Raw genomic sequence first — 10,182 nt, 5'->3', positions numbered from 1 at the left:
TCTCTGGCTTGTGAAGTCTCCGCAGGGTCTCTCATCCCTCCAACCCCTCCCTGGACCCTGTGTTTTCGCTGCCAAATTCCCAGATACTAACCCCAACCACGCGCGTAGGGGTGTATGCGATGGGGGAGGGAGTCACACCGCAGCCCGGCTAGGAGCACGCGTGGTGGCGGCGCAGAGCGGGGGAGGCGGGTGTGGGGTGGCAGGGTGGTTGGGCGTAGAGTGACCCGGTCATTCTGCAGGGCGGGAGGACGCGTAGGGCCATGCCGCAACCTCGGCGGACGGACGTGGTATCAGTGAGCACGTTCCAGCTTGAGGATCCACCGAAGTCCTTCCTACCGCAGCTCGGGGGTGAACTGGGTGAATGATTTGTTCCATCTGCAGTTTACGAAGAAGACATTTTCCCCTGGGTTCTTCTGAAGTTAAGCGCTGTGGTCAAGGGAAACCTGTGGGGTCATCCGGCCGCTACCCGAGGCCTCTGGCCAGAAATTGTTAAGCGAGTTAGCGAGGGTGTGAGGGGGGAAAGTGAAAGCGGAACTGGATGAGTCTTAGAGATCTAGCGGAGGACAGCCTAGAGCTACTGAAAAGTGTTTTAAAAATACTCTGCATAAAGCTTATTCTTTTATTCGGAGTCCTTTTCCTTGATCTGAAAAAGTAAAATGCGTCTAACTCGATTTTTTTTTTCTTTTCTCCATTAGCACTTGCTACACTTTCCCAAGTCTTTTAAAGAACTGTTGGGATAAATTTCAATAAACAATGGCAATTGGTATGCACAGTTGTGACTCTTGGTTGCAATACCACTTCCTAAACTTAGTGACAGTTTTTATCTAGAGAGAAAAGTAGGTGTGTGTCTATTAGTCTCTTATGCTTGAGGAGGTGGGGGTCCCTAAGAAGGAAATAGAGTCAAATGGAAAACCCAGCTATGGAAACAGAGAGCTGAGACACATGCTCAGCACTCTGATCTTAGAATTCCAGCACTGCGTGCTTTCCTAACATTGACTTTAACAGGAAGATTGCCAGGCCTGGTCTCTAAGTGAGTCTTCAGACAAAACAAAAGTGTTTTCCCTTTCCTGAGCTGCAAGCAAATGCCTCACGCTGTAATTTCAACAGAAGGGGGGGGTCTTCATACTCTCTGGGAGGCAGAAACTGGATTTGGCCTCTTTCAAACAAGCAGGTGTGTGCTGTATTCTCACAGCTGGGGTGGGGGGGGGAGACGGACAGAAGTTCCAAAGGCAGTGTGTCCTTTGTGCCCTACCCTGGCATTTAAGCAAACAATGATGAACATGTTGAAATTGTGCTTCCAAGGTTAGCAAAGCCGATGGACTGAGTCTTCTACAAAGCTGCCCGCTCTGCACTCAGCACCCTCCCCCAGTGAACCAGATAAAAAGTCGTTTGCTCCCTGAAGGCATAGTCAGAGTCTACTCCTTCCCTACTCCAGGGTTGAAACCTACGTCAAGCTTTGAAAGGCAGTCTTAGAGCTCACACTGCATGAATAAAAACTTACCAGGAACAAGGAAGCATGAAATTTAGTGAAAGTTGGTATCATCTTTCAAAGAGATAATTTAAAAAGGTACCAAACAACAGTGTGGGGGCCACTAGAAGACCAGGAATGTTGGGGTATGTTGGTGTTTGCCAAGAGGGGCGGGGTGGAGGCTTACTTAGGGTATTGTGATGTAGTAAGACTCAGGAAGCCAAAACGTTATGATTTCTCAGCAAACCACTTTTAGTAATTTCTGTACAGTCGTGGGGTCTACAACCTTCACAAGCTCTCCTGCCTAAGGATCCACACCACTCTGCAATTTCCCCTTTAAAGTTCATTCTGTACACCATGAGATGCCCGGGGAGGGGCAAATAAATGACGGTGGTGGACGGCTTTGCCCTGGCCACAGCCTTCCATTCTGGGTTCACATTCTGCCAGCTAGATAGCAAAAGGTTTCCACCTCATATATGTGAGGAACAAGCCTGACTCAAGGCACAAACATAAGGAGTATAGAGACTTAACTCTGGGTATTGGAAGGAAGGATTACAATCAACCATCAAAAAAGAAACGGGAAAGGAAAATGTCTGTGGAAAAGTTGCAGCAGGCAGTGGGAAATAGCCCAGCATACAGTCTGCTCCAGGGGCAGACACTCCATGGCCCACAATACTCAGTACTGTGATTCCAGAGTTGGAAATTGTAGTTTTTGGTTGGGTTGGGTTGGATGCCATCTTTCTGCCTTTCTGCAGGCAGTTCTCTCTGTAAACAGACATGATAGTACAGCCTTCCTTCGTGGGAAAGATGTCTCTCTGAAACCTTGCCTGTAAAACGTTTTAACACGGTAGCATTAAGAGCGCCCTCCAGAAGGGCCTGGATGAACTCTGTTTTCCTGAAAGATTCAAGGACTCTGGTGTCTGAGCAAAAGTAAACTCATTGAAGTTTTTTGGGGGTGGACTCTATGATTCAGTAATGAAGAAAGGCCATTTTTGTTTTGACTTCGGTTGGTCTTTGGTTTAAGTTGGTGTTGGTTTGCTTTGGGTTTAGTTTTTAGTCGCTTACAGTATTTCAGATTCCTGCACCATTTTCCCCTCAAGAGATTGGTAAACTTGTTCCATTATCCTAAGCCACCTTGGAATAGCCTGCTGCGATACTGGGTTCACGGGATAGGGTGCATTATTAGACTATTGGATCGCGTCCCTGGCCTGGGGGAGACAGAAACATTGGGACTAGAGATTCTCACAAGTCTCTACCAGGGAAAGAAGCAGGGCCAGGGGGAAAGCCTTTCGGAAGTTCAGCTGTGCTCAACAGCTGATCTTCCTTTTTGAACAACTCGCAAAGGCACTCACAGGGAATCAGGGAATATCCCGCGGTGGTGCTCCCTCTAGTTCCAGACAGCAGCCGGGTAGGGGGCATAGGCTAGGTCAGCTCCTGAGCCAGAGGGCGGCGCCTAACAGCTACCTACTTTAGCGTCAGCCAGCGGACCTGACCTTGGCCCGCACTTCTGTGTTTCCAGCTCCTTGTCTCCGCTCCCCCAGACTCTGGCTCTTCGCTGGGGGAGATCCCCGTGATCAGGATGGGTGGAGATGGGAGTGTGAGGCAGAATTGAATTTATGCTCAAACTCTCCTCCTCGAAACTCAAGAGACAGAAAACAAGGACTTCACAAAATCCCCACAAGGAAGGATGCTGGGAGGCTGAGGTTGAGGGAGGCTGTGCACTCACAGCTTCTGATGTCAGGTCCTTCAGAAGAGGGGAAACGGGTTTCCCACGCTGGATTTCCAAAAAAAAAAAAAAAAAAAAAAAAAAAAAGTTTAAAGGGTAAGTATACTGAATTTCCTTTCTAAAACGCACAGCCCCTTAAGGGAAGAGTTGTGTGCCTGTGGAAGTGACTGGGAGTCCTGGGCTGCTGGAACAACGTGCCAGGCCAAACAGCCAGGAGCAAAGCAAGGGCAAGCAGGCACACCCTGCTCTGTGTTTCTATTTATTTGTTTTGGAAATTCAGTTAATGAGATTGACCGAGTGGAATAGTGGACTCAACTCACACTAGCAGGTGGGAGGGAATCAACTTTTCCCTCCACGCAGCCAACCAGACCCTTTCTGGCTAGAGGGGAGCTTAGCCTCAGAGCCTCCAATCCTTAAACACTGACATCTTGGGCCATCCGTTCCTCTTAGGGAGTTCCAGGCCTGCCAGTCCTCTATAGGCAGTCCCACTGTCCCTGGTCAAGCAGGGCTGCAAAGTGCACAGGCAGAAAAAAAAGTGGGGCCTTACTTTCCAACAAGGATGACCTAATCCTGCCAGCACCTACCTTGCTCTGGAAACACCTAATCCCCACTTCCTCTATAAAGCTTTAAAAGCAGCTTGCCTGCAGCCCCAAACTGCAAACACAAACACAATTGGTCCCTGAAGCATTCCCATGCCTGCGACCCTTCCCAAGGATGCACTTTGGGGATCCTTAAAAGAAGAGAGAAAACCAGGCGTTCCTCTTGCCCTTTAAACTAAGGACACAGAGGAGCACGCCAGGGATTTGGGGGTGGTTTTGGCTTCATAATTCAATGACAGAGACTGGGTCTAAGGTAACAAGTTGTACAGGCAAGAAAACAACACAACAGGAAAAGGCAGGGACTGGAGCCTCAGAAACTTCTCTCCCACTTTGCTTTCCTCTTACCTGGGTAAAGAGATGGGAACTACTAGGTGTGAATTGGACATACAGAGGCACTGTTGACTATCTGCCTTGGTCTGGTGAAGTGGGAAACCCTCCAGCTCATCTGGTATTGGAGATTTGAGGGATGCTCTGGCTATTCTTAATAAGAAAGACTGTTGAGTTCCTTGCTTCATGCCAACATCAGAAAAGACAGATAAACTGTTTAGAGACTTTATTTGAAACCCCAAAGCCATTCAACTATCTATTTCATTTGATCCCTGCTTGTTCTGTATGCACAGTAGTGTGATAATAACCCCTAACATTCATGGACTTATTTCTTACACCCACCTTGTGGGGGGGGGGTCTAAGCACTTCCATGAGATGATTCATCTGATTGTGGCACCTCTATGAATTAGTTGCAGATATCTTTCCTACTACATAAATGTAGGAAACTGAGGCAAAGCTAAAATTGCCTGTGATGACTCACCTAACACATTTGGTTTGGCCCTAGTGATCACTACACAGATGAAGACTATCCAACAGCAATCCTTGCCTGCAACCCTTCTCTGCCTGGAGTTGTTTTCTGAAACAGTAGGCAGGGAGTAATTAATCCCATTAATTTGGCCAATCTAGACAGCCAGCCTGGCAGGCAGATACGACTCACTAAAATGTTACTTGCTCTGAATTATCCCAAGTGATCCTGTACGTTTTGTATACAAAAGCATTGAAATTTTTCCGCCCTGAAAATCCTTTTGGCTGATCTAGACAGTCTTTCTCCTCTTCCTCAAAAGTAGGGCCACGTGACACGACTGTTCTCAGGCAGCGTCCCTCCCTTATATTCTAAACACTCTTTGAGTTAGTCCCCCACAGGGAGGACGGAAGCCCATTAGACTGACACATTCGGTCCATCCTTCTGCACAGAGACCACCTGAAGAATGTGCCCTTTCTCTTCGGTAAACCTCACCACATAAATGGAGTCCTGAAGTCACTATGCCAAGAAAAACCATTTACCTTCTATATTTTTACAGAAGAGGAAAAGGAGCCATTGAAAGAGGGAGACTTGCTCATGCCCAGGCTAATAAGAAACCCAGGACTCTACTTCTGTTCACTGGGGTCAGGCTTCGACCCACAAAGCAGATGGCCCCTGAGACCAAAACACACTTTGAAAACAAAATTTTAATTCCCCCCCCCCCCTTTTTGGTACAGATGATCTGTAAAAGAAGGCTCTTACTGCTCTCTTCATTTCAGATGTGTTCTTAGGATGTCTTCACCAGATGTTCGCCCAGGAACTTCCCATTGCATTCTTCAACACTCGCCTGCATTGAAAAGCATTGAGGTCATTTTAGAGCTGACCTCAGTTAATGATATTCCTTTTCTTTCTATTTAAAATAAGGTGGGGGGACTTTGCTTTGCCTACAAAAGGCCCCAGTTTTTACTGACTTTTCCTTACTCTGGATTCTCTCACACTCTAGCTTTGCTCCGACTTTATTTGGCGCGAACGTGCTGCAAAAGATGGGGGGGGGTACTGTGGTGGGCTCTTTTGGTTTTCCTTTTCATATACGCTATGCTGAATCCTTCCACTTGGTCCTGGCGCGCACGCGCGAACGAACACATACATACATACATACATACATACATACATACATACATACATACATACTTACATACACACAGACACACGCACGCACGCGCACGCGCACACACACACACACACACACGTGTGCACTGTGCATGTGTGAGCGCCTATGGATCTGTGTGCGCGTGTTTGTGATTTAAAGCGGCACATCGAAGAGGTGGACTGAAGCAGTGAGTTACTTTGCGCGATAAATCAGCTTGATTGTTTCCACGCTGTGTTTCCATTATTCACCGGAGCTGGACGGTTGCGACGAACGTGCACTGCGGCAGAGCGTCCTGCAGCCCTGACTCCCGGCCACTGCGGCGGCAGCAGCGGCGGGCGGCGGCGCGGGGCGTGAGCTCTGATTGATTTTTTCCTGATCGCGTCTCCTTTGGTATGGCTCGCCAAAGGGAATCGAGTTGACTGCGGGAGCTTCGCAGGATGCCTGTGGATTGGGTTTAGTACCTGCTCTTTAATTTTTTTTTTCTTTTGGGGGAGGAGCCGAGTTGTTGGTGCTGGGAGATTTCGCTTTTCCGTTTTAATTTCCCTTTACCCAAAGAAAGAAAAAGGGGAAAGAAAATGGCCACCAGAGCTTCCGAGCCGTGGGAAGGCCAAACCTTTGCAGACCAGAAGACCACGTTAAGTTGATCTCTGCCTGTCTCCCTCCAACCTTCTTGGCAGCTCCGCCACCAAGAGAAATGGGTTTCCTCACTTGTGTGGATCATCTGTCCTCATTTGCTTTTATTTCGCCAAGTAGTTGCCATTTTCCCCTTCGGGACTGATCCTTCTGTCTGTCTTTAAAAAAAAAAAAAAAAAATGTGTCCAGGCTAGGTTTCATCTGACTTCTGCTTAACAACCACAAAATGCCGGGGAGGCAAACTCCTAACCCTATCTTGGGACAGCACTTGGTGCACACGCAGCCAGTGGTGCAAAAGTGAGTGGCTAATTAACCAATTGCTAGCAGTGTCCTGAGGGCTGGGCACTCTTACAAGAGTACATCCATCTATAATCCTGCTTTCCCTTGCTATTTCTCCCCCCCCACCCCCCCCCCACCCCCGCGATGTTCTCCACAGCAAAGCAGATGATCCACTTCCATTTCAGAAGTGGGACCCCAACCACCTGGGGACAGTTTTGACACCCTATTTTAGATTCAAATTTTAGGCAAGACATGAGTGGATTTTTTTTAGGCATAAAAAAACCTTTCCCAGTCCCCAAAGTTGTCTCACCCTGAAACTCTTTACCCAACACTTGTACCGCTTTTCCTGAAGCTGCTTACACAGAGCCAATGTCATTTGTCACAGAGAGCCAATGTCATTTGTCAAATGGGAAAGATAATTATAGTGTGAATGTGTAGATGTGTAGGTAATGTCATGGGGTGTATAATGACAACTTAAGCAATGTGTCTTTGTTTGGACTGATGTAACTTTCCTGAAGTCTGTTCGTAGTTTGAAAGCATTTAAGTGCCATGCAGCCTGCAAATGAGGGGGCTTTCCATGAGGAAGTTTGCCTGATCCAGCACTCAGAGACTGGGGCTCCAGGCCCATCTTTGCATGCAATTCCAACATGTAGGTATTTGAGGCTAGAAATCTTGTTTCCCCCAGAATGGGGGGAGACACTGGGAAAGAAAGAGCCAAGCCAAACCTTTGGCTCTCATTTACGTGACAGTCAATTGGAAGGCCCACAGTAGGAGCCAATAGCCCAGTTTAAGGGAAAGTGAAAGGCCAAATGAAACAGTTCAGCCAGTACTCAAGTCAAGTACACAGGGAATATACGCCCAGTTGAGCAAGCTCTTCCATATAACTAAAATGGAGCTTTCTAACACTGTGGCTGGAATAATATATATGAGTCTAGTGATGATGATGATAATAATGATGATAATACATTTTACTAACTCTAACATTTAAAACAGACAGTAATATGTTTGGATCACAACCTCTGACTTATAGGCAGTGCACAGTATCCATGCACAAGTTAACATGTAGGCCCACATGAAAGCAAGCAATCCACTCAGGAAACCCCTGCTCCAAGGCAGCTGCACCTCCACTTCCTCTTCTCGGAAAGTCCCGGATTCCTGGGCTTAGATTGTACAGGACTCTAACTGACATCTCTGTGCTCTATATACAAAAATTCAAATAAGAGCACATAGGGACAGAAGAAAGGCTAGGCACCAGAGAGGCCTTTAGCTTGTAAATGCTGTCCTGAAGTCAAACCCAGGAATGAATATATATATATATATATATATATATATATATATATATATATATATATATATATATATCAGATTCTTCAGTATAGAAAAAATTCACTACTATGAAGCTCCCAGCCAGTTAGGAAAACTAACTTTTAAAAAGGTTTTAAAGAGAAAAAAAAGCCCACAAAACAAAGTTTCTCACTGTGGGACAAGTCTAGCAAGAGTCATAGTGTACTGGAAAACTTTTGGTTAGGGAAAATGAGTGTACAATTCCATGAAGTCAATAAACACTCTCCTGGCAATTACAGTGTTTCTCAGATGTTTTTTTTTTAAGTAGTATAAAGATACTATGGTAAAAAAAAATCCTCAAATTTATTTTACTGGGACTGCTCTAGCCATCACTGAAGTGCTTTTTAACTTTCAACATAGGATCCAATTCCTATGTTAAACCCACACTGTGAGAAATAAAGGGGGTGTAGCCATTGAATTTATTCTCTGAGACAACTTACAGCAGTCTGGTGATGATGGGACATCCCTCAAAGGAAATAATGACAGCATCAAAACAATACAGGAGACTGTAAAACTGTAGGTCATATTTGGCTTTGAAAGAAAAACATTAAAAAAAAGGAGGGTCAAAAACATTTAGCTTAGGTAGGTATCTCTGTAAATGTTATCTACTAAAGAAAAACTCTACTCTGAACATGCTACAAAAACCTTAAAAGACTCAGGCAGTAAAAGACTCAGACTCACCTCAAATTCTGACCATTGGAAGCTGAAGACTTTAGAACACCAGTAATACAGTACACTGTTCGATACTCATATCGCGTTTCCAGTTTAGTCCACTGTATGCTATGCAATGAGAGTTTCAAAAGAGTATCACTAATAAAGTATTCGAGATGAAGAAGCCTTCTTCTAATGCAGCTCGCTATTTGGAGCGATGTCACACGTTATATGTGTCTCTGATCTAGAGAGTTACTATGCTAGTAGTCTTACGGATGATAAGATAACCCAACAATGCCTCAAACTGCTTACTATGTAAAGATGAGGTCATGCCTTATTCATCCTGCCTGTATCCCCAGGCCCTATTGTAACATCTAGCATATTAAGGGAATTCAGGAAATATTTCCAAACTTGAATTTATTTCATAGTTGAGTGTTGTAAAAAAAATTTTTGACAGGGAATGTCAATTTTCATAGTGGTCAGGGATGGAAGAAAGGATTCCACAGTGTCACAGCTAAACGTGTTTTTGTTCCCAGGGCTGGAGAGATGGCTCAGCAGTTCAGTGCACTGATTCATCTTCCAGAGGACCTGGGTTCAATTCCTAGGACCCACATGGTGGCTCACAACCATCTCTAACTTGAGTCTCAAGAATGTAACACTCTCTTCTGGCCTCCATGGGCACCAGACACCCACATGAAGCACGGACAAACATGCAGGCAAAACACCACATGCACATAAAGGAAATACTTTTTATATTGTTTATAGTGGCTGGCTGTCTCATGACAAAAGATGTCTGATGAATTGTCAATGTGATTTCTCTTTGGGAGGGCTAGCAAATTAATAGGAATATTGTTGAAACCAGAATTACACACCGCTTTTTTGGCTTCTTTAAAAACTTCTGTTTTCACTATACAACGCACATACCAAGTACATGAGAAACTTTAATTTTTCAAGTCTTCATCTGACCCTGCTTCAGCTAGCGGCCTCTGTAAGCATGCTGGTCACACTGAGGCCTCTTTGTAACTGGCTCCTCTCGTTCTCTTTTGGTTTTCTTTCCTCAGTAAACACAAAGCAAATGCTATGCCAAATAACAAAATGTTCTGAAGGTAAATGCTGTTCTTTCCAGCTTCATTTCACTGATTAGATGACTCCTAATATCTGCACCACAGCAAGGACTTCTGCATACTAAAACCGGGAATATTTCCCCCAGTAAGTCATTTTTGAGAGTAAAAAAAGTTGTTTCTTGGCCTATTGAAAGCAGGGGCTACTAGCATCACTCACTATTTTTTCTCGTTGCAAAATTCTGTGGATGCAACATGTTTATAATTTTCAAAGTAAAGAGAGACGGGGCATATAAAAGGGGTAGACAGCATCACTATTTGTTCTGTGATTTTATACACTGTGCTATCTATTCATTTAGTTTGAGATAGGAGCTGACTATCTACTCCATGCTGGCTGGAATTCTCTCTCTCTCAGGCAACACTAGCCTTAAATTTGTGATCGTCCTCCCTTAGCCTCTTTCCCAAGAGCTAGGATTATAGG

The 10,182-nt window shown here is 45.2% G+C and overlaps 1 long non-coding RNA gene across 1 annotated transcript; it reads right to left on the bottom strand.

The window, feature by feature from the left end:
* Positions 1–1,916: 1,916 nt before the first annotated feature.
* On the bottom strand, positions 1,917–6,047 carry LOC119817756. The gene is made up of 3 exons (XR_005285939.1): positions 5,930–6,047; positions 5,346–5,430; positions 1,917–3,242 (listed from the first exon to the last, which is right to left on the bottom strand). It is a non-coding gene; the product is annotated as an uncharacterized LOC119817756 (long non-coding RNA).
* Positions 6,048–10,182: the final 4,135 nt, after the last annotated feature.

This window comes from Arvicola amphibius, chromosome 6 (assembly GCF_903992535.2).
Source record: "Arvicola amphibius chromosome 6, mArvAmp1.2, whole genome shotgun sequence".
NCBI lineage: Eukaryota > Metazoa > Chordata > Mammalia > Rodentia > Cricetidae > Arvicola > Arvicola amphibius.
The sequence above is the reverse complement of the archived record's forward strand: the minus strand, read 5'-3'. Positions and strand labels throughout refer to the sequence as shown.